Below are 23261 nucleotides of genomic sequence, written 5' to 3'. Positions count from 1 at the left end.
GGGACTGCAGAGACTGCTATTGACTCTGCTGTGACTCCGAGTCCGCTCCGTGGTTCTGGTGAGTATTAGTATCCACCTCCTAATGGGCAGTGAAAGCAGACTCAGTGCTTCAAGAACAGTGAGAAAGAGTCCTTCCTGCAGAGACTGCTATTGACTCTGCTGTGACTCCGCGGCCGCTCTGCGGTTCTGGTGAGTATTAGTATCCACCTCCTAATGGGCAGTGAAAGCAGACTCAGTGCTTCAGGAACAGTGAGAAAGAGTCCTTCCTGCAGAGACTGCTATTGACTCTGCTGTGACTCTGCGGCCGCTCCGCGGTTCTGGTGAGTATTAGTATCCACCTCCTAATGGGCAGTGAAAGCAGACTCAGTGCTTCAGGAACAGTGAGAAAGAGTCCTTCCTGAAGAGACTGCTCTTGAATCTGCTGTGACTCTGCGGCCGCTCCGCGGTTCTGGTGAGTATTAGTATCCGCCTCCTAATGGGCAGTGAAAGCAGACTCAGTGCTTCAGGAACAGTGAGAAAGAGTCCTTCCTGCAGAGACTGGTATTGACTCTGCTGTGACTCCGCACATATTTGTAAGAATGTGTGTGCAGACTGAATCTGAGTCCCTGAGATCTTCCCTTGGGTCTTCATTTTGATTCGACTGTAAATCATGTATTCATTGTCCTTGTCAACATATAATGTGAGTCTTACATGACACTGCTGATGCCACCAAAGCCAGTATGGACATCTGGCAACAGGAGGTCACATGACAAACAGGAAAGTCAGTGTTTCTGACATTATGTGGGCCTGTGTTATCCAGATGCTAAGGCGGTGTAGTATGGGTAATGTGTGCACGTCATCTAAGGGTGAATTAGTTGTCGTTAGGAGGTTTTGTGTTTCACCAGGTGATGTAGAGTTCATGATGGACAACATGATGCTCATATGTGTGTTGCATTGGCTGCATGTGTTGGCTGTTCCATTTGTTGTACATTTCAGCTTCTGGTCAGACAATGGCTTCTGCCCCAGTGGCCCACCCTTGACACCTGGCTGGCAAGGACTTCAAACACAATTCCCCAAATCACACCAGGAGAGGAAACATGTATGCACTGCTGTTGGAGGAGCCTTTATCATAACTAGAGAGCCACGTGGATGCTGCAATGCCCTACAGCCCCCAACCACACACACAAGCTCACTTTACTCACTGTGTGCTGCAAGTGCATGGCCATTAGTGTCCTTTCTGGTGGTGGGTGTTCTGAAGGGTAGATCTGATCCATGATTTCCTGTATATAAACCTGTGACTATCACTCTCATGAAGCAGTGGCATGTTCCATTGCCACCACTACTACTGCTGGCCTGGGGCCTGATGCTCGAGTCAGGCACACAACATGGTGACGTTGAGTCTTTTCCACCTTTGATCAGGTCTATCTAGAGTGGCATGTATGATGTTACAAGTGAGTTTTCTTTGGCCTTAGGCAATTTTGAGTGCATTTTGGACATATACAGGTACACAGTGAATGTCATCAGGGATATAGTCAGGGACACTGTTTATGGTATTGTGAAGACAGGCCAGGCAACTGTTGCCCCCCCCAGAGAGATAGGGCTGGTAAGGAGAGATGGGCTGTTGAATCCAAGACAGAAGATAACAGGGATGATTGGTCATTTGAGAGAAGTGACAGAACATAGGTGTGTTAAGCCGCACACAACACAACTAGCATGTGCACTCTCTGTACATCAGCCATTTTAGGATGAGTCAGTCACTCTGTGTTACAGAATACCATCTGGTGAGGGGTTTCTAGCCTGAGCTTTTTTATTTTTAATACTGAAAGATGCAGGTAATTCTGTTTCTGAAAGATAGGTCTGCTAATCAGACACCCCTTTCATAAATTATCCATGTGAAATTATAGTGCACACATGTTCCTTTGCTGTAACAAGTCTCCTGGCATCAACAGCACCAGCTCCGCAGTGGAACAGAGCAGGTTAAAATATACATATGCATCCATGATTGCTGCTGGACCACAAAGCCCCTGCAGGGAGAGGTGACTTTCTAAATACATGCAGCTCTGATTTAAATTATAATAATTGTGTAATTCAATAAGTTTGGTGGCATGCAAATCTGTAAATATAAGCAATTCTTGGTTTGGCATGGTGGCTGCTAGAATCACACAATTGGAATACACAGGAATTTGATATCACAATAATATTGGCTCTGTGAGCATCACTGCAGCTATGACAGAATGATGTTTATTGGTGTTTGGTCACAGCTGCTTTGTGGAATAATGGCCGGACCACTGCCTATTTGATCCCTGTGCAGGCTGAGCAACACCTTCCCTCATGGCGCAGGAACTTTCCTCAGGATATCTCCTGAGAACTGCGTCTTTTAAAGCCTGCACTTATATAACAATTCCACTCTCACACTAGGTTGATGAACATTGGAGAGGTGCACAGATGTAGAGGTACACCCAACCCAAAACGATTTTTAGAAATGGAGGCACAGATGCAAAACAAGTTTGTCCCTCAATTTCTAAAAATCGTTTTGGGTTTGGTGTATTTGTACATCTGTGCACCCCTGTTGGCAAGAGGGGTGCACAGATGTAGAGGTACACCCAACCCAAAACGATTTTTAGAAATGGAGGCACAGATGCAAAACAAGTCTGTCCCTCAATTTCTAAAAATCGTTTTGGATTGGGTGTATTTGTACATCTGTGCACCCCTGTTGGCAAGAGGGGTGCACAGATGTAGAGGTACACCCAACCTTTGATGGGACAACATAAGCATCTCTCAGTTCAGCTGCTACACTCTTATTGACAAGGCCCCAGCACTTCTCAACAGATGTATTTCCTTTTATTTTAATTGGTTAATTATAATGCATGTACTACCCAGAGTTTTCTAAGCGCGGACTGAGGGAGCGAACCTGTGTTGCGTGGTCCAAGGGAGCGAACCTGTGTTGCACGGACTGCAGGAGCGAACCTGTGTTGCGCGGACCGAGGGAGCGAACCTGTGTTGCGCGGACCGAGGGAGTGAACCTGTGTTGCATGGACCGAGGGAATCGAACCTTTTCTGCTCTGTGTCGTCTTGCTTCCAACGTGAGCACGTTGCCCCTGAACTATCCTTCTGATACTCTAAAGATCTGAAGTACATTTAATGATACAGAACCAGAACTATTGGTCAAGTCTGTCATCAGAATAACTCAACACTGTCGTGGTTATACAAGAGCTCATATATTTAAAGGGATGGAATTACTCAGAATGTAGCAGCCCTATTCAATAACCCAAAGTTGTTAAGCATAGTGTGAAAATACTACACTTCTCACCGTTGGGACAGTACTGCCACTTCTCACAGAGGCTTCTACACCTTTTATGGGGCAGCACTGATCCAGCCTACTGCTCACATGCTCAGAATTGTAATTTCTCAGCAGGACTGCAACACTATACCATTGTGTTCTGTATGTTGAGTGCTTCTTCACAACCAATGTGGATTCATGGCTCTCTCCCAGTGTCTAAATAGTCGATCTGTCTACATTAAATTGGCAACAGGCATGTCCAGAGCTGCCTGCTGTCGATAAGCTGAATGAAAGAATAAACTCTTTCAGACACAAGTTATCAACCCTGCACACACATTGAATGAATATGGTATGGATCTATAGATCGAGAAACTGGAGTGACAATTCAGAGTGTTTCAACAGAAATATAATTGTCTTCCCAGATGGGAGACTGACTCCATTAATATACATGGGGTCACTGAGATGACCAAGAGTGAAACTGTACATTTAGTTGTGAGATTACCAGCAACGGTTGATACTATGCTCGAAGGAGTGAGGTGCCCACTCAATATATCACACTGTTTAAAGGTGTGAGACCCATCATGAATGCTTGCCCAAAGAGCCATGGCCAGAGTTTCACACTGAAGAAGTGAGCATGTGATCCAGGGATTCGCGGTCCTATAACTGCCAGTGATGTCACTTCCTGTATTTGGGCCCCCCCCGGGAAATTCATATGTCGGCTCCCCTGTGCCCTGGGCTCGTTGCTCCTTTCCCCAAACAGCCGCGTGTTTCATTCTTCTGTCCTTAAGGGGTGGGGGGGACATCACTGCTGAAAGCAGTCATTCCGCAATGCTGGGCACACTAAGACAGGGCTATAAATAACAATAAACGCTTAGTTGTCATTGGATTCCTTCAGTCAGTATGATAGCTCAGCGAGTTAAGCGCCTGTCTCTGGCATCGGTGTGCAGCTTTTCGTTTGGCTCGCTTAGTGAGATGAGCTCTTGCCTCTGATGACTGTGTGAACATTTGATTTTCACTACAGGGGCAGAGATACCCCCCACCTCTGCCTGATTATAAATGAGCGAGCAGCCCAACCCATGCCCTGGCCAAACATATTTTAAAGCACTATTCATAAGGAATTGCAAAAAGTCATACTATTAACAGGAACTTAATCTTAGCAACAGTCTGTCAACCTGCTGAGATACCCTGATAGCCTTCTACTTTAGAGCCTTCTACTTGGGGCATAGTGTTTGCTTGAGGGGTGGGTGTCTTGGGGCATAGTGTTTGCTTGAGGGGTGTTGTCATGGGGCATAGTGTTTGGTTGAGGGGTGGGGGCCATGGGGCATAGTGTTTGCTTGAGGCGTGGGTGTCTTGGGGCATAGTGTTTGCTTGAGGGGTGGGTGCCTTGGGGCATAGTGTTTGCATGAGGGGTGGGTGTCATGGGGCATAGTGTTTGGTTGAGGGGTGGGGGCCATGGGGCATAGTGTTTGGTTGAGGGGTGGGTGTCTTGGGGCATAGTGTTTGCTTGAGGGGTGGGTGTCTTGGGGCATGGTGTTTGGTTGAGGGGTGGGAGCCATGGGGCATAGTGTTTGCTTGAGGGGTGGGGGCTATGGGGCATAGTGTCGCACTCCAAGAGTGAACCCAAAAATAAAGCTAAAACAGGCACAGTTAGGAGATGTACATCCTTTGCTTTTTGTGGAAACATGACTTAACGAAGGCCATACTCCTCTTGGGCAATCCAAACAGCAAAGTATAGCAGTCCAAAATAATGGAATGTCCAATCAAGTGTCAATAAAATTTATCATTTAATTAAACAGACAATATGCAATAACTAAATAGAAATAAAATAACAATGGAAAATGTGTAGTACAAAATAAGTTTGAAATACAAATAAAAGTCATTACACCTCAAAAACATCCTTTTTCCATGTGTTTTAATAAGAATTGGGGGATGAAAAAGCCTCCTGCGATGCCACGCCCCACCGTGCCTACCGCCCTACCCACATTTACTTTTCGGCCCACTATAGCCATCATGTAAGGTACTTTCGGCCCTCTGTCAAAATCATTTGTGCACCCCTGCTGTAACACTTACAAGGAAATGTGACTAGCTGCACATGGGTAATGTGAGTGGTCTTGTACGCCCCCATTCTCCCACATTTGTGGCTTTGTTGTGCATGGCTCAGAAAGAAATAAGGAGATGTCATTAGTGAAAGAGTGGGAGAAGTAGATCTGAATCCTCTGGTGTTGATGGATGCAGGTGAGAAGAGCCCCGTTCTTGTTTGCCAATCTGGTTCCTATGGGTTTAACAGAGACATTTTGTAGTATGTTCTCCATAGGGAAGATGCCAAAATCTGATTAACTAAATAGCTTTGAGCTTGTTTAGTTTCTGATTTTGGTGAAAGGCATAGGGCTTAAAAGGCAAGCTTAGTCATGGTTTGATTGGTATTAATGTGATAATGGCTAAGCCTGTGGCTGCATCTTAGAAGGAGTTACGTTAGGGGAGGGAAGGAAGGAATAGACCATACAAGTGTAAGGCAAGACCACCAGATAATCACACAATGAAAAGCACTCCTCTAGGGAAAAAGGCTTGGTGCACGCTTTGCAAGGAAAACACTTTTCTTTGGTTTACAAAAAGGAAAAAGGTATCAGAAGGTCCAAAATGACACCGAGCTCTCAGTTAGTTCAAAGCAAGTACAAGGTTTTTAAGCAAAGAAATTGTCACTCATGACGTGAACAATATACAGTGTTTTCCCCCCACTCTCATTGGCTACTCCCTGTATCCATATTACCAGTCCCCTGAAATTCCCATACTAATTGGCCACATCTTAATCTACCCCTACTCTCTAACACGTGGTAGCCCTATTCTGCTACTTTGGTTCCCAGCTATTGGATTGGCGAGATTTCCTGGAATGTTAACCGCCCCATCTGCCTAGTCACATAGTGTGCACCTGGGCATTAGCTTGAGCTCAGTGGACAACTCAGCGGGCAAATAGGCCCTTTAAAATATAGTGCACACCTCTTGACACCAGACAGCAGGTGCCCTAGCCATGCCTCTCCAGCTCTGCACTAGATTTGTTGGCATCACCTCTTGCTCTTCATATCACAAATCATGGGATGTTCTGTTCCTCGCTCCCCCCTTATCAGTTGCCCACCCACTGTACACTTACTTTCTCTCTCCTGGACTACATTAATCAGCCCAATTCTTATGTACTCTATTTTCCAGCCTGGCAGCTAATAGGATGGCCATTGTACCGGGGCTGCTAGTGTCCTACATCTAAACTGAGCATGTTGGCAGCTCGAGACCTCTAACCATCAACATTCCATTCTGGTTTCACAGGCTTGATGAAATTAAACAATGCCACTATCCTCAGCTTCACTCCTGGGGCTTAGGAAAGGGGAAATTATTTGAACACCTGCAACAGGGAATACAAAATGCTAGGCCTCACTTACAATATTGTGATACTTCAGTATTTCCTGCACCCTGGCCCAGTGTCTACATCATCATCGTTAGACATTATATTTCACTACTATTAGACAAAATCACCCATGTCCTGTAGCTGGGCCTACCTAAGCCTCTATAACTGCATTAAGAATACATGTGTTGTTCCCAAATGTGCTTCCCACCCCTCTATCGCCACGCACCTTCACTTTCTCATGTGCTAATAGATTTCTTTTAGCCTGATTCGGTTATCCATGCTTAGGAGCTGTACATGAATTCCAACAGAAGTCCTTCACACCTCACGCTGGCCTCTTGGAGACAGGTCTCAATTAACTAGCTCACATTGCCACTGTCTCCCCTGTTCTGTGCCAGTGGCGAGCAGGCGTTGCAGATCAGGATACTGATGTATCAGGGCACAGATGTACACTATGCTTTTGGAGTGAGGATGGTTGAAAGGGGCTCTTCAGAGAGGTGTGACTCTGGGAGGTACTGTGAGGTACACACAATACCTTCTATATTTTATGCTCTTCCTTTCATTGTGAGGAACCCCTTGCAGGGTTGAAACATCATTCTGAAACCAAAGACCTGGTGCAGTCTGAAAGCCTTGTGAGGTATGACTTTTTCGGGAGGGGTAATTGAATTTTGGGTTGTGGCTGTGAGCCCTATGTCAGGAGAGTTTAGGGCTTGCGGTAGATCATTGGGAGAAACAAGCCCTGACTTCTGACCCAATGAATGGCTCCACCCTTGCAATGCACTCCCGCGGGCCCTGCCCTGCCAAGAAAAATTCACAGCAGGCCTCTGAGCACAGCACATGAGCATATTAGAGTGAGGTTTAAGGCATCTGTTAGGCAGGCAAACAACATACTAGGAAAGTAAAATGGGTGGCTATGGTCCACACATTTCAAGCAGCCTTTTGGCTGAACCAAAATATCTTGCACCTTGTTTCTCAAACCACATAACTTTGAGAGGTACTATCCTGGTGGTAGTTGTAAACGTGGAATTTAAACCATGAATCTGGCTAGTGCATGGTGACTAGTAATTAGCATAATTATTGAAGCCATGCATGAAACAGTTTCACTGCTGCATCACAACCTTCAAACTTGCGCCCAACAATTTCTTGAACGATTTATGGAACGGACACGGTTTTATGAACACAGTAGCCACATGGAGTCTAAACAAAAAATAAACATAACCCATTAGGGTGTGAGACTACTTTTTGCCCATACAGCAATAAAGTATGTAACCTGATTCTACAAAATAGGATCATCTTTCAGGCATATGATCATACTTGTTTGAAACCATTGTCTGCCTTTTGAAGGGGTGTGAATCTAAGACAATCTCTAGTGCATTCCTTATGTAATGAAGAACAGAAGGCTATGAATATCCAGACTTATATAGGCTAAGAACCCATGAAAGAGCATTTCCCATGTGTAAATGGTTCTGTGTGCCTGCCTTCTGAGAACATCAGAGTTTAAGGTAGGAAAGAAGGAATGGCAACTAAATAATCACACTAATTCTAAATCAGCAAATGTGACTTGATTAATTATCTATGCAGTAAGCACTATATCGGAAAGACTTGATATCCTGTACATTTAAAAATCATAGAACATTGTTCAAGAATTCAGAACTAGGTTGTAACAGCACATCTGGTACCACATTATCAAGATTATAAACATGACCAGGATGATATCAAATGATGATTTGTGGAAAAAAGTGACTTTAGACATAAGAGGTAGTTCAGTTGAACTGAAATTATCCCAACACGCGCAATTCTGGATTTATAACCTTACGACCCATTAGGTTGGGTGGAATGATCAATTGGAATGGCAAGTATTCTTATAGGGAAGAAGAAAATGTGTGTTCATACTGTAGGGGTGCTATGATTGACAGTAGAGCATGACTTACTAATGGGGACATGGAATGTTCTTTTCTTTTCTGGATTGTTATTTTAGCTCAAATAATGAGTTTTTGTATATATTCAGATGAAATAAAAAATGAATCGAGGCTTAGATTATGGAAAATGAATGCAGTACACGATTTTCCCAATAATGATCACTTGTTTATGCCTCCATGACCGATTAGGTTCTTGTTGTCCCGCATTTGGATCATGTGATTGTCCACGTTTTACTAAGCAAAGCACCATCTCTAACCAATCTAGTGGTTAAAATTTGGGAATAAACACAAGTACTGTATAGGACGCAAGCATCACAAACCTGTTGAATAATATCATACAAGAAATAGTAAGTAAGTCTCATTGTATCTTACAATGCTCTGTTTCAATGTACTCTACATTTTACTCTATGATTTTTACATTTGCATGAGTCCTCCAGCCCATTTCAAGTCTCTAACTCATGTCCACTATGGATTGCAGTTACACTGTGCACGCCTGTGAGCCACCTTAACATCCATGCTCCAGTTTTACTTTCAGGGCATCCTTATATTCGCAGATGTGCTACAATATAGGTTGACAAGCTTCCATGCCTAGCCATGTTCTCCACTGGCAACCACTGTCTGTGATTTGTAAAAATGTGGCTGCTGTTTAAATCACAAACTGCCCTATGATAAGACACAATGATATACAGAGCGATAGGCCTACAGTTGTGGCAAGGAAAACATCAATGGAACTCAACCAAGCGCGACATTAGATTGAGAGCTGGGTCTATTGCAGTGTGTTCCAAGAGGAAACTTGCAGACAAAGACATCTTCGCCAAGTTGCATGGATGCCATCCTTAATGGTATGGGCTCACCCACTGATGATTTGTGGTGCTGGAGTGTGTGATGGCTTCATGAATGGGCTGCCATAGCCTTCGGGCTCTCCGGAGTTTGGCTTCTGTTTCGAGGGCTTCTCACTTTTCAATTTGCACTTCCTGTATATGTCATCTGGGATCTGCGTGAAATTACCGAGTTTGCCGACCACGGCAATGCACATGTCTGTTAATCCGACTCTGTGTGATCTCTGCGCATTGTTTACTGTGAATCCCAAACTGTCTTTTTTTTTCTTTTACCCCATTGCACCACATATATATGCGGGGGACGGGGGGGGCCCTCACAACCCCTCCTATACTGCCCAACTTGATTATCAACTTACCCGTTCCCCCACATAGATGCGATGAAATGGGGGTTTACAAATTCGACACTTTTGGATTTGCAGCCATAGTCTGCGTTATTTCGTGGTTATAACGTTAATAATAGTGCTACAATGTGTAGCATCCTGACCAGGAAAGGAAGACTTTCCTATGCATGCTTACTGTCAATGTGACAAGCGTGTTGGGTGGAAGTGCTGCTATGTGATGGTTTGTCTTGCAAGCATGGATGTTAAAAAACGGTGTAGCGTAGAATTGATCCTGTGAAATCAGCCATCTGCAACGTTTCATTTGCTGCAGAGGTAGCTGCGACTTCTGCGGGCTTGGTGCTCACTCATGTCTGCATGGATTGCATGTGCGTGCTACCAAACGGTGTCAAGCTCACATTGTCAGAGGCCTTTGTTTCATGGATCACAGTCCCTGCTGCTGGGTCATACGGTCACTCAGTTGTCTGCTGAGTTGATGGCAGTCATGTCTTTGCCTGAAGTGGCTCTCTGTATGTTTTACGGATATTTTTACACACTCGTGACTCTGTTCAATCTATTGATGTGGCTCTGCCTAATTTTCTATCACAAAACAATTTGAACATGAAGTAATGTTGCTGCTCGGACGCTGTGATAAAGTGTGTGTTTGTTTAAATTCAGTTTTCAACCAGGGTGATTAATAGGTTTAATCATCATGGTTACCGGGAGGGGTTTTCCTGCTCCGACTGAGAATTGTCCTACTTAGCGATTTAATTAATTATGACGGAAGAACATTTTAAATTAGATTTAACCATTGGTGCACTTTGGTGACCGAAGAACATTTTTAATTAGATCTAACCATTGGTGCACTTTGGTTACATTAGTGTTTTGAATTTTTTTGCGCAATTACACATTGGTCCTGAAGTAGACAAAGAAATGATGTGTGTGGGTCGTGTCCTCGGAATTAGTTGTCTAGAAGAACATGTGACCTTAGGTTATTTGACACAAACTTGTACCTAGTTGACTGCTTTTGTGTTTCATAAATTGTGTTCTTGACCCCTTGTTTCAATTTGCAATCCTCCTCCTCCCTCTTCTCTCCCCACTACCCCTGGCCCCCCTGCAGCCGCACCTCCTCCCTCTTTCTCTTCCTTTCCTCTTTTCTCCCCAGACGAGATTTCCAGACAAGTCTGATCTATGAAAGTCTTGTCAAAACAGGTTCTTCCCTGTTTGTCCAAAACCATCAAGGACCACATTGACACCCTCGCTCCTGCCCTGGCTGACTTCTGCAACCACTCCTTCACCTCTGGAGCTTTCCCCTCCCCTCTGAAGCACTCTCTTGTGCACCCTCTTCTCAAGAAACGCACTGCCAACCCTTCCTGCCTGGCTAACTATCGCCACATCTCTATCACTCCTTTCCTGGGCAAACTCCGGGAAAAGCTGGCTATCTCCCAGCTAAATCTTCACACTGATTCTGGTGGTTGTCTCCATGACCATCAGGTTGGCTTACAGAGCAGCCAGAAGCACAAAAACTGCTCTCCTGAACATCCATGAAGACCTGCTCTCCAACCTTGATTCTAATCTCCTTTCTGTCCTCATCCTACTCGATCTCTCTTCTGCCTTCGACATGGTCAACCATACCATCCGGCTCAACCGTCTCCGTGATAGTATCACTGATCAGATCCTGGCATGGTTGACCTCCTTCCTCTCCAACCGAGCCTCCCAGGTCCAACTTGGGTCCTTCCTCTCCTCTATCTCACTCCCTACCTGTAGTGTTCCCCAGGGGTCTAACCACTCTCCATGGCTTTTTAATCAATACCTGGCACTCCTCACCCACCACATTGCTTCTCTCTGCTCCAATATTCAGTGCTATGTGGATGACACTCAGCTTGTTTTTAGGCTCCCCTCTGAACCATCCTCTCCCTCCCTCATCTCTGACTGTCTGTCTGCCATCCAGGAGTGGTGTGCCGCCAATGACCTCTGCCTTAATGCCAGTAAGACAGAGATCCTCCTCATCGGCACACCTGCACCTTCCTTTCCTGTCACTCTCTTGCCAGCCTCCCTTAGCCCTCTCCCTGCTCCCATCTTCGACTCCACGCTTTCCTTTTTTCCACACCTCTCCGACGTCGCTAAGAAGTCAAACTACCAACTGCACCTCCTCAGAGGTATTCTTCATTTCCTCTCCTTCCCCCAGAAGCTCACTGTCTCTAGAGCTCTGGTTCTCTCCAGGCTGGACTATTGCAACAGCCTCTTTCTAAATCTGCCTGCATCTACTCTCCGCCCTTTGCAATTCATCCAGAACAAGACTGCAAGACTTGTCCTTGGCCTCAAGCCCAGGGATCATATCTCTCCAGCCCTGAAATCTCTGCATTGGCTCCTAGTGGTTGCAAGGATTAAGTTCAAGACCCTTTGCATTGTCCACAAGGCCTTCTGGGGCCTGGTTCCGCAATACCTGCAACTCTCCCTTCAGAAATACCTTCCTACTTGAGCTCTTTGCTCCTCCACCTCCAACTACCTCAGGGTCAGTCGCTTCTCCAAGCAATGAGTTGGTGGTAGATCTCTTTCTTCAGCTGGGGCATCCCTCTGGAACAGCCTCCCTGTCTCTCTGAAACTTGAGGAGAACCATCTTCCGTTCCGGAAGCACCTAAAGACATTCCTCTTTGCTTCTGCCTTCGCTCTCCCTCTCTCCTGCTGATCTCTGCCTGCTTCGCCACTGGGCACCGGGCTACCTTCTGATTTCAGGCCCCGATCCCTGCCCACCCAGCCGCATACCCGGACTACCTCCTGGCAACCCTTGCACTTGGGTCTTTATCTGCAACCCTAGAGCCCCTTCCGACTCTTATTTGACACCCGTTGTCTCTGCCTTATTCCTGCACTTGCCACCTTCTGGAAGCACTACTTGTTTTGTTCAGTTGTTCAGCACTTGCCACTACTACCCTTCCCCTTGCACTTTCCCCTTCCTTCTCCCCTGCACTTTTGCGTTCTCAATGTCACTCGACCTAGTAAGATCGTTGTTTTGTCCTCCTCTGTATCCTTGCCTTGCCTCATCGCGCCCTGAAACACTTGTGTATGGGCGCGATATAAATAAAACATCATATCATATCTTATCATAAATACATTATAGATTGTTGTTGTGATCAGTCATTTCATTTACAATTACTTATGATTTTTGCATGAGCAATTGAAATGAGATATTGATACCCATGTAAATTATTGTTTTTTCAATTATTTTCCGTTCACTTCTTAATTGTGGTAGCCGTATGAGTGTTAGAAATGAGTACATGTATAAGGTTTTCATTATGGGTGTAATTTATAGGAGCCGAGTTTCTTGTCCTTTTTTGATTGTTTTTGTATGTATTACATAATATACTGTACTTTATGGTATAGATTACTATGACTGCTGGATTTGTAAAATTGTAATTACCAAAGTACACTGATAAGTTTCATAAAATGTAGATTGTTTTTACATTCGGTGTGTGATTTTTGAGCCAGACATTTTCCTGAAGTTTTTGGTGGGCCCACACATAATGTTGCCTCCATGCAGTTGATAAAATGGCATCTTGTGCTGTGACCACTGTGACTTAGACGTGCCATAAATCAAGTGGGTAAAGGTATGGGACAATGTGATATATGTCAACATGTGACAGTTGGACTTTTTAAAGGCCTGATGGGGAGTGAGTTCCACTCACCTTTGCTCCCTGATCCACCAACATGCTCTTGGATACACAGCAGCTGTGATTAGAGGCTCACTGTAGTTTCCTCTCAGCACATAGGGCACCATGTCTTCTGTGTTGATTTTCATACCGAGAAGCTTAGGACACAGTGCTATCATTTCTGACCGCTGGCTGCTGGATGTAAGGACACAGGGACACATTGGGCCTCATTACGACCCTGGCGGTAAGTGATTAACGGCGCCGTAAAAGGCTACGGCCCGTTAAACACTTACCGCCTGATTGCGAGGTCCCTTTGTGGGACCCTACCTTAACGGCTGGTTTTACCAGCCGTTAAAGTAGGGTGCTGCAAAGGGACCTTGGTGCTAAGTACAGTGCCGCAATTTGCGGCACCGTACTTAGCGCCTTCCCCATTCCCATTGAGCCCTATGGGGCAAAAATGGGAATGGGGAAGGGCCCATGGTGAATGGGGAATTACCGCCCCGCCAACCTTGGAATGGGGCGGTAATTCCGCCATTCACCATGGCAGACCCCGGCATGGACCATGGTGCTAATAGCACAATGGTTTAGCGCCGGGGTCATAATGAGGCCCATTGAGAGACAATGATTAGTGCATATCGAGTATTGCAAATTAGCTGCCTTTAGAGGTTTTACTTGCTGACAGTGGATTACTCATGTGTGTGCATGTGTAAGCATGCCATGTCCTTGCCGTGGATGCGTGTTTTGCAGGGATCCTTTGGTTTCATGTTTGATTTGAGCCCTTGGGCCTCTTCCTGGTAGGATGCAAAGAGGAATTGTCAACTCCCTACTATGAATTTACGTGGTGAAAGGCCTTTTTCCAAATATTTCTTTGTGTTTCAGTATTTCTGTAGAATTGTTCATATTTCTCTCTGCATGACCTGGGATTGGTGGATGTCCTTATGCTTTTTAGTGAATAGGCTATTTGCCTGTTGATGAATCAGGGTAGTTGCCATATATGTAAAAACATGTGTTAAAAGAAAGTAAAAATGTTAACAAACATTTTACAGGATTCTTTCTTATGAAGAACTACCTTGGTGTCACTGTGTCCATTTTCTAGAAACACGAGTATTTTATTTTTTTCAAATTGTGTAAATCATGTCACTTCATTTTCACAACTTCATTTGCAAAGCTTTTGTAGACAGTCTATCAAAAAGCATCAGATACATTTAACATATATACACACACACACACGCGCACACACGCGCGCTACTTTTATTTAGGATGTTTAACACGCAGAATCCCAGTAATATTACACAATCCCAGTTATATAGCATCCTAGTCTGCATTCTCTGACAATCTCAATCATGTCAATTGCATTTTTCTGCACTCACCCTTTGCCGCAATTGACCTCCCCAGCTCACGATTCCTCATCTCTCCTACCTGCTCATCCATCTCCACACCCTGCAGTCTAAGAGCAATAATTGTCATTAGCATAATTATAGTCTCTGATGACCTGTATATCTAGCAAGCTCCCTGGTTCATTTCTCACTCAAAGGCAGCTGAGGGAACCTGAAGCTGTTGCGGGAAGGACTGTGGGCCGGGGCATTTTCTCAGGTACGTGGAGCAATGCAGGGCACTGATGTCTTCCCTCCTCTCTGTGATTCTTATAGTGATGTACCGGTCTTTTGTCCAAGTTTGGGAGTGAGTGCTTGATCCAGCTAAAACGTCATTTATTGCGTATAGTTCTTACGAGAAACCAAAGCTTCCTTTAGCAAAAGGAGAAGTACATGGATATGTATTTTTGATGTCTACTGCTAAAAATGTGTTTTACAATATGATAGACTACACAAGGTCAGAGGCGGCTGGTGAATTTTTTTAATTGGAGGGGCATAAAGGTTTCATCCAAATATGCAGGAGCAACTAACTGCAGCAAGGAGCTGAAGAGGCAAGTTTTTTTGGGGGTGTTAGTAAGATCTCACACCTTGGACAATTTAAAAAATAATTGTTTGACATGGTGAATTTTAGAACACACTTTTTGTGAAAAACTGGATAAAAAGCCACATGGTTTTGTTGGGTAACGCATATAAATAATCCAATTGATCCAAGTGCGTGAACATTTTTCAACACATTTTCATGATGCTTTTGTCCAAATATATGCCAGTATAAAAATATGTTCACGCAAGCTACACCATGATATGCCCATATTACCATAAAAGAACATACTCCTTTTGACTTTACAAGTAAATAAGGCAATGCCACAGTGAGAACAAGTATCCACACTAGCTACACCAGTCTAGGCTAGACTAGCCACATAATAACATTAATCATGCTGAGTGAACACTTGTTGCTCAGTGAAAAATACCCTGCCTAGTAAACAACTATATTCAGACTGGATGCACCAGTATAGGCCAGTGTAGTCATTTAATAACACTTATGTTTGTGTTACCATTGCAGTTGATCAAACAATGTCATGCCACAATAAGAAAATATATCCAGACTGGCTGCACCACTGTAGGACTGTCTAGTGATATAATACCACTCATTATCCTAGCTTTGACCTTGGTGACCATTATAAAATAACATGCCTCAGTAGAAAACATATATACAGACTTGCTGTACTAATAAGCACAATCTAGCCACATTATAACTCTTTTAATTCTGTATTTAGCCTCCTGGCCCAGTACAAAATGAAATACCATAGTGAATATACATCCAGATTGGTTGCACCACGATATGCCAGTCTAGCCAAGTAATAACACTTATCATGCTGGCTTTACCCTTGATGCCTAGTGAAAATGTCATGCCATTTAAAATATATACTTTGACTGGCTACACCATATCAATTAGTCTAGTCAAGTAATAACACTGAACATGCTGGGTTTACCTTTGATGCCCAGTAAAAATGCCATATCTTAATACATCTGCATCCCAAGTGGCTGTAGCAGCAATATAGGCCAGTCTAGTCACACAATAACACTTATCATGTTTGCTTTAACCATAATGCTCAGTGAACATGCCATGCCACAATAGATATATATTTTGATTGACTGCACCATGTAGGTCAGTCTAGCCAAATAATAACTCTTACCATGTTTGCTTTACCCTTGATGCCCAGTAAACAATGCCATGCCATATTAGGAATATTTATTTAGAATGTCTGCAACCAATGCAGGCTAATCAAGACAAGTAATAACACGTATCATGTTTGCTTTACCAGAGATGCCCAGTAAGAAATGCCATGCTATCACATGAACCCTCCACACACACACACACACACGCACAAAACCACTCATCATGTTGGCTTGATATTTTATGCCCAGTAGAAAATGCCATGGCGCAGTAAGACAACATGTTGTGTAGACCCCCCCTCACCCAAACAGATGCCCACTCCCAGCCAAGTACAAATACATTCTCACAGCATTCATGCAAACACATTCACTCTCTCATTCAGATGACACCCATACCATATTAATATACATTCACACACGCAACCATGCAGCATTCATACACTCTCATTTACAGGCACATCCAAAAACATGCTCTCTTTAATTCACTTGTGCACACTTACAGATGCAGACCTGTATATGTAAGTACGCACATTCTTTTTCTCACCTGCAGCCCCAGTCCTGTCTCCGCCTGTCACAATGCAATGGTAACCAATAAGCAGAGAGAGAGTTTCCTGGATCCCAAGGGCATGCATGGTAGAGTCAGAGCGCTTCCTTTGCACTGCTGCATGGGCCCTGAATGTGCAGGGATGTGCAGGAGCACCCAGTTGGCACATTCAAGCCTACAGGCAGCACACCTGCATCCCCAATAAGCCACAAAAGGCTGGGAAGACTCCTCAGGCCCTGCATGTTGCATTGTTGCAATGGATATGCTCCCTGGGGTTCATTGACGAGCAGCACCTGCTTATGTTTTGGTCAGCATCAACCTTCCTCATGCCTAGACTTTGAAAGTGCAGAGATGAATAAAATCTGGCGAAACCGAAGGAAAAGTCATCAAAACATTTAACAGAAGAACCTTGAAGCCCTTTGCAACAATCTTTAACAAAAACCCAACACACTTCACTGTGACCTCTTTTGGCGTGATCGTGCTCTGGAAACATGCTTAAATCTTAGGATCCTTAGTAGCTCTTCCACTTTCCTTGAACTGTAATCATCACAAAATAATGCATTCATGGCTTGAGTATGGCAATCAATGTTGTTATTGATAACAAACAATGTGTGGGGGTTTTGTGAAAATGTATTGATTTGATGTTACATTTTCATCACATACCCTTTCAGATAACAATTCACAAACTGCAAGGTACACGTGAATGACGAAAGTGTCAACCTTATGTAAAATGCATCTTTCACCTTTTACAAATGCCAGAACAAAAAACATAAACCTGCGCATCATTGAAATGGCAGAATAAGCATTGCTTCTCAACTGATTTCCCATAAGGACGGAAATAAAGCAATTCACCTGGCCCCAGTCTTGAAGAAGTATGTAACTTGTAACAGCGAACATGGTGTAGAAGTAAACTACATTCCTGAGCATCTATTAAGATTCAAAGATATGTTGTTAAGTCATGTGTAAAGGGTCTTACTACTCAAGTCTATTACTGCCATCACTTCTAAATCCTCATGAACACTAAGGAGGAGCATTAAGGATTTTCAGAACTACCTGGAGACTCACATGTTGCTGGTTTCAACAGCTCTATTTAATAATTTTTGGTATAATGTTTTATAAGTTCATTATGAAGGCCCCTCTCGTTTTATGAGTCGTAGATGGTTATGGCAGAATAGGAACCCAATATAGAGGTGTCTGTACCAGAGAGTATCAGTGTCCATTCAAACCATCTGCAAAGATGTGTATTAGAAACTTGAGTAGGAGATTTTCTGATTTAAAAAGGCAGATTGGAGGCATATGGACACAGGGCATAGTGTTGCATTGACTTGCTTTGAGGATCATACAACACACTACCACCATCCCCATGTGACTATATCTTGAAGTTGTGCATATCAGTCTACTCAATTGACATCAAAGTCTAAACTAATATTGGGATGCCAGATCAAAATGGTTTGACCATTCCATGCATCCTTATGTTTTCATTTGTAAATATATTTTTCATTTGACATTGGAGACTAAAGATAAGAGAGTGGAATAGGAAAGTCCATTCCTTGAAAGAATCACAGTAAGAATTTCTGTAGTTTTGTCAGCCAATAATAAGGTTTATTCAAGGTAGCCGGGAGCGGAGGTGGGTGAACTACCACCCCAGCATAATTAAAGTAATGAGACAAAGAATGAATGGGGATCCCAAACTGTAACTGTTAGGTGTAGATCCAATGTCAGCTCTCAAACTAGTTAGAAAATAGCATTTACCAATATTTAGATTTTTTCCATTTTGCACTGGCCCATTTCAATTATTCTACTCAACAGTTATGCTGGTAAAAGACAGAAATGGCGATTGAGTCTGTAGTGCAATAAATTAGACAATCTTTTTCTTGATTAAGAGTGCGTTTATCTTTTCGGACTAGTTGAAGAAACCTCTCCTTGTATTATACTGGGTCTTCTACAGTATTCCTGAAAGTAGGGGTGCAAGAGTTGGAGGAGAGTATCTTGACACCCCATTAGAGACCTAATGATTTTCATTTTGGGATCATTCCTTTTCTTCATCAAGAAAGTAACTCAATAGTTATCTCTCTCAGAAGCTCTTCAGATTGGTCTTAGATTGTGAGTATTCATGTTTGATATGCTCTTACTTAATGATTTTCCTATCGATTACTGCAACACTTCTTCTTCAGTGGAGATGAGGTAGTGTGCACAAGAAATCTTCGATTTTCGCAGGTTGGCGGGTTCAAAGGAGAATCAAATCAATAAAGACTATTTCCCTAGAGTGGAAATATCTTAAAAGGGGATTATTACTTCTTGGAATTATTTTCATCTGAAGTATGTGATATACATATCACAAAAAACATTATCTGTGCACGGGCCAAACACGTGAATGGACTTCTTATTAGTACCTCTTTCCTGTCATCGCACTTTGGAAAGGGGAGATTTTATTCCAGAAAGGGAGCACTTTGTGTTTTTTATTCTTTACAGTGCAGAGCTTTTTTACTCTTTCAAATAATTTTCAATATGTGATCTATAAGAACATCTATCCATTTGATTTTTCCAATTGTGTTTCCTGAATGGCAGATGTAGCCTACATGTGCATATCGTTATCCTAAGCTTTGAAAATATTTTGAGTAGATTGTCAACGGGATCCATTGGGCAGAGTACATCGATTGGAACTGCTTTCAAATGCTTCAATATGGATTGACCACTTGACCCCTTCATTCACTTACGTGCTCCATTTTAGGATGTTTTGAGCTAGCTGGCCACCACAGTGTTTCATGTTGCACTTAATTTGCTCCTTTTTCAATTTGCACTATGTTATCTAATTTTTGTATTATGGCAGTCTGCTATGCTGAATGAAATGGTTTTCACTGGGTTCAGAGGGGGAAAACATGCTCCTTAAAGTGCATTCATGTTTAATCCTCGTGTCGACTCGGGATGCCCCCACAATACTCCATTTTCGCAAATCTCTCAAAACATGGCTCTTTCAACAACAGATGACCAAGGACGAATTCCACTGCCGCACATACTGAAGCACAGACCTTAAAGTACTGTGCAACTTTTAAAAGCTGGCTACCCACACTCTGCACGGAGCTCCGCTGCTCTCGAGCTAGATCTGCGCTTTAAACAATAAAAAATAAAAAATAAATGATAGCAGTCAAAATAAAGTAATATTCATCATATTTCAGTAGGAAGATCATTGCAAAAAGTAATGTATTGCATCATGGAGGAGTTACCTTGCTTTCTCAATACTTGGCACCAGTCTAAGATGTCAACATACAGGAGTCTTGCTGGGAAAAAATAGGTTTGGCGTGAAGCCAACATGTACTTAGAAACTGGTGAGTAGCCAGGAAAAGAGACATAAACAGTGGCAGCAGGGCAAAAAAAGAGAGCAGACTTCAGAGACATGATTGTAAAATGCTGCAACATTATCCGGACTACCAATGTGTAGGCTATTGATGCAGCGTGTGCATGGATGCCGAATAGAGCAAACCCATTTCCACAGTGGAAAGGATTTGCACAATTCAGGCACGGCTGCTCTGAAGCACAGCATACAATAATGCAAATACTAGGCAAACAAACATGGGCAATATTGGGAATGAAATGAAGGCTTTGCTTCATTAGTATTGTGAGTAAATGTTTGGCCTGACCACATACATTACCATGCTGTGAGCTCAGGGCCCAATGATCTCCAAGATTGGACGGGGCGTTCCAGCATTTTGCGGTGTTGGGCGCAGTGTCACTTCCGCATGCATTGTGGGTCAATGTCGGTATTGGGTAAGAGAGTGCCATGGGTTTGTCTGTGTTAGGCTGTGATTCTAGGTCAGCACTATGTCCATCTGTTGCTATGCCAACGCATTGGCCACTATTTTAAATGTGCCCCAATCTAAGGAATTGTGCTAATCATTAGTGATTGCGTCCCCTGCTATTTCCAAGATGTCTGCTTTTTTATGTTCATGTCCTTGTATGGTGCGAAGGAATAGTACTACTCAGACATTCTCCTTTCATATATGTGCTTTGCCGTTGTTAGCCATCACTCACTATGTAAGCAGCTTGTCAAAGGCTGCATCGCAACGTTTTGGCACTTGGTGGTGACAGTGTCTGGTTGGCAGAGATGTTCAAGTCCTTGCTTTTGTCTTCTGCCAGATTCTCCCAGTGGTGACATTTCCCTCTGCATCCCCGTGTATTCTACCCATAACAAACAGAAAGGTGACTTTCCATTGATCAGCTATAGGGATCATCAAATCAGGGTTCATGGTTTGGTGTGAGAGATTCAATGAAGAACCTCTTTGGGCAACTGACTGAGACTTTCAGTGGAGGAAGCCCTGGCTGGTTTACATTTTGCTATATACCTGGGGACTTAAGAAATTCCAAACAAATCCTGGACACGTGTGGCTGAATATACCTTTATCCCCCACATTTCTTTTTCACATTGTGTGAAAGTTGGGTTTACAGTATGTAATCTATCAAGGACCGCCTTATCGTGGACCCGGGTGCTGATATGCATATATTTAGAGTCTTTCAAACGTCTTTTAGTTTGGATATCACATCATCACATCATTGCTAGGCCTTTGCAGGCCTCGCAGCTGGGTTCTGCCAATACATGGGAACGGTGAGCTCAATAGACCCTGCTTATGAGAAGTTGCAATAGAGCGGATCCTGCAAGAATCGTATGACCTGCATCCTTTTAGATATTGGTGGGACTGGTCCTATACATTGAATGCTGCTTACAGAAGGGCAAGTGAGAAAGACACAGGCAAAGTAACTTTGAAAGCAGAGGCGTTGCTAGGGGCTGGCTTAGGGGGCTATAGCCCCAGGTCTTTTGGTTGTAGCCCCAGATAGAATCTCAGGGGCTACAACCAAAAGGCTACCTAGCCCCGAGTTCCGACATTAGCGTAGCCCCAGATCTTTTCCAGACCTAGCAACACCCCTGTTTGAAAGATCAACGTGCCTGTTAAAAACAGTGAGACAAGTATAATGTCTTGTATGTCAAATTAATTCAGAGGGAAGTACCTGTTTATTACATGTGTGTAGGGCCATTGTCTGGGGAAAAGAGTGGACTTTGAACCTTATTTGTCAAGTATTTTTACTCGGGTACCAAATAGCATATGATAAAGAAGGTATCAGGTAATAAAATCGTGGCAAAAATGTTGCCGGTAAAATAAATTGTGGTTTGACCCGGTAAAGGTGTCCCCATTTTACCATTTAAGGGGAACGGGGTTGCTGAGGTGTCCTCCATTTTTACCGCTATATTTTGTATCCACAGTCATTTTTGTCACGATTTTAAGACATGGAACCAGTAAAGAAGTGTCATGTTTGTCTGGTTAAAACATTGGGAAACATAGTCAACCCGCAACCTTAAGAAAATGTGGATGAGTTGGGAATGTGTTTCTTTCTAATACAGCAAGTTAGACTTAGGGCCCGTTTCATGGAGTTTTTTTTTTTGCACTGCTGAAAAGTGACTTTGCACTGCCGACACAAACCCTGATTTATGGAACTGTGCAAAGAGTATTTTTGCAGTGCAAAGTCATTTTTGCAGTACAAAATGAACTGAATTACTTCAGTATAGAGCAATCCAGATACTGAATAGGCAATACACAGTTATTGATAATAACTGAAGTAAGACAAACTTCCAAAATGACAGCTTTTCAATGAATCCCATTCCTAGATTCCTAACTTTTCTACTCCAAAATAAATTAATACGTGGATATAACTGCTTTCCTGAGCTAAATAATTAGCTTCAATAAGAATTTAGGTCATTTTTTAATGTAAGTATGACAATAAAATATTTAATCAAAAGATCTGAGACCTTCCACCAATGGTAAACATTTTCCGATTCTATCTCAATAGAAGATAGGGAAGTGGATAAAAAGCTCAAATATTGTGCTTCTTCCCTGAAGCCCTTCGACTTCCGCTTAATTTGGTGTTCTTGCAACACGTACAGCGACTTAAGGCATCAAGCAAAAATGTGCCTACATATTTGTTACTCCTTTTAAAAAATTCAATGAATGTTTATCAACTCTCGATGCAATGTATGGAATTGCTCATGACTCAAGGTATGCATGTAATTCATCATTGCTTGTTGGTGCTCATCCCAATATGTGACACGAGGAATCATGGTAGGTATTCTGCAATTATGTATACCTCAATCCTTCAGGATTCAGGAATAGTTCAACTTCTTTTGACTTAGTGGATTTCTTTTTGACTACGCAGATCAATGTCAACATTGCGCTATGCTTCAACAATTCAAGATTCGCTGAGTGTTTCTTCTTCTTCCTCTTGGTAGATCTCTTCCTGTCTAGACATTGCT

General features: G+C 43.2%; 1 protein-coding gene across 1 annotated transcript in view; it reads left to right on the top strand.

Moving 5' to 3' along the window:
• Positions 1–14898: 14898 nt before the first annotated feature.
• The window catches only part of LOC138579689 (BPI fold-containing family C protein-like), a 56077-nt gene continuing 47714 nt past the window's right edge, over positions 14899–23261 (top strand). The window contains exon 1 of the mRNA XM_069649929.1: positions 14899–14965. The gene's annotated coding sequence lies outside the window, so the exon portion shown is untranslated. The remainder of the gene's footprint in view (positions 14966–23261) is intronic.

Source organism: Ambystoma mexicanum, chromosome 3p (genome assembly GCF_040938575.1).
Source record: "Ambystoma mexicanum isolate Mex_15411 chromosome 3p, UKY_AmexF1_1, whole genome shotgun sequence".
In the NCBI taxonomy this organism is placed as follows: domain Eukaryota; kingdom Metazoa; phylum Chordata; class Amphibia; order Caudata; family Ambystomatidae; genus Ambystoma; species Ambystoma mexicanum.
The sequence above is the reverse complement of the archived record's forward strand: the minus strand, read 5'-3'. Positions and strand labels throughout refer to the sequence as shown.